The sequence below is a fragment of the Pogoniulus pusillus genome, assembly GCF_015220805.1.
Source record: "Pogoniulus pusillus isolate bPogPus1 chromosome W unlocalized genomic scaffold, bPogPus1.pri SUPER_W_unloc_3, whole genome shotgun sequence".
NCBI lineage: Eukaryota > Metazoa > Chordata > Aves > Piciformes > Lybiidae > Pogoniulus > Pogoniulus pusillus.
Genome location: NW_026974537.1, coordinates 487,201 through 489,600, shown reverse-complemented (window position 1 = coordinate 489,600; position 2,400 = coordinate 487,201).

Below are 2,400 nucleotides of genomic sequence, written 5' to 3'. Positions count from 1 at the left end.
ATAAAACAGGAAGTAGTTCATGCAATGGGTTTGGGGCCTGTTCGAACTGGTCCAGACATTAAGAACATTCTGTATACAGCTGCGAGTGATAATGGTCCAACCTGGTGCCTATGGCAGAGAGCCCCAGGAGAAACACGTGGCCGACCACTTGGTTTCTGGAGTAGAGGATATAGAGGGTCAGAAGTAAACTATACACCAACAGAGAAAGAGATCTTTGCTGCTTATGAAGGTGTGAAAGCTGCTTCAGAAGTAATAGGAACAGACTCTCAGCTTCTTTTGGCTCCCAGATTACCAGTTTTGAACTGGATGTTTAAGGGAAAGGGGTCATCGCCACATCACGCAACCGATGCTACCTGGTCTAAGTGCATGGCTCTCATAACACAGCGAGCACGCATGGGGAGCCTTGAACGACCTGGCATAGTGGAGATGATAACCAACTGGCCAGAAGGTACAAACTGTATAAATCCTCCAGAGGAGCGAATGAGTCGGGCTGAAGAAGCTCCTCCTTACAGTGATTTGTCTGAAGAAGAAAGAAACTATGCTCTATTTACTGATGGTTCCTGTCGCCTTGTTGGAAACAAGAGAAAATGGAGAGCTGCAGTTTGGAACCCTATACGAGCAGTGGCTGAAACAAAAGCTGGAGAAGGTGAGTCGAGCCAGTTTGCAGAGGTAAAAGCTATCCAACTTGCTCTTGATGTGGCTGAACGTGAGAACTGGCCCATGCTTTACCTCTATACTGATTCATGGATGGTGGCTAATGCCTTATGGGGTTGGCTAAAGGACTGGAAAAGAAATAATTGGCAACGGAAAGGAAAGCCAATTTGGGCTGCTGACTTATGGCAGGACATTGCTACCCGTCTAGAGAAAATCCCTGTAAGAGTACGACACATAGACGCTCACATGCCCAAAAGTAAAGCTACTGAGGAACATCAGCACAACCATCAGGCAGATTTGGATGCCAAGGTGTTTCAAACCGATGTAAATTGTGATTTGGATTTAGATTGGGAACACCGAGGTGAACTGTTCTTAGCCCGGTGGGCCCATGATTCCTCAGGACATCAAAGCAGAGATGCTACCTACCAGTGGGCACGGGATAGAGCAATCAACATATCCATGGACGCTATAACACAAGTTATACATGATTGTGATATTTGTGCTGCTATTAAACAAGCCAAGCATCTGAAGCCCTTGTGGTATGGTGAGCGATGGGCAAAGTACAAATACGGTGAAGCGTGGCAGATTGATTACATCACTCTACCTCGTTCTCGGACTGGAAAGCAATATGTGCTGACCATGGTGGAAGCAAGCACCGGATGGTTGGAAACCTATCCAGTTTCCCATGCCACTGCACATAACACCTTTTTGTGCTTGGAAAGACAAATCCTGTGGCAACATGGCACTCCAGAAAGAATTGAATCAGATAATGGTACCCATTTTAAAAACAATCTCATAAAATCTTGAGCCAAAGAGCACGGCATTGAGTGGATCTATCACATCCCCTACTATGCACCCGCCTCAGGCAAAATTGAACGTTACAATGGCTTGCTGAAAACAACTTTAAAGGCAATGGGGGGAGGAACCTTAAAGAACTGGGAGAAACATCTAGCCCAAGCCACTTGGGTAGTGAATAGTAGAGGTTCCACCAGCCGAGCTGGCCCAGCTCATTCAGAGGTCTTACAATAGGTAGAAGGTGACAGGATTCCTGTCATTCATGAAAAGAATTTGTTGGGCAAGTCTGTTTGGGTATTCTCCCCTTCGGGGGAGGCTACACCTGTCCGAGGGGTGGTTTCTGCTGAAGGACCTGGTCATACATATTGGGTTATGCAGAAAAACGGTGAAATACAATGTGTGCCACAAAAGAATCTGACATTGGCAAAAAGAATGTAGATATGTTGTCATGAGTTCTTTTGCAGATGATTGTGGTGCCCAAAAGCCATAAAGAGCCCACTATCCATGAGCATGAGCCCTGAGAGTGCCAAGAGTCCTGCTCCGTTCCACTCATTGAAAAAAACATTGAGCTAGCCAATGCCTGAGACAGACGGAAATAAGAAGATGAATGACCGAAAATTGAAGAAAGATGCTTGAAGCCTGGAAAATGACCATCTACGATACTGATGTTATTCCTAGTTACATAGAATGACTTGATGCTGCAGTGGTAAATTATATTAAAGGGGTGGATTGTGGCCGTTTGAGCTGATCCTCTAGCTCAGACATAGGGGAGAAATGAACATTCCAGGGATAGGCCACATAAATGGCAACAATAGATAAATTAATATAATTTCATTGGAGCATCAAGAACTTAATGTCGAGAAGCACAGTTTGTTCTCCTCTTTCTCCCGCTGGCTTCGGCTGCTTCAGTTTCGCCTATCTTCCCCGGCTGCTGTTTTGGCTACTGCTGCT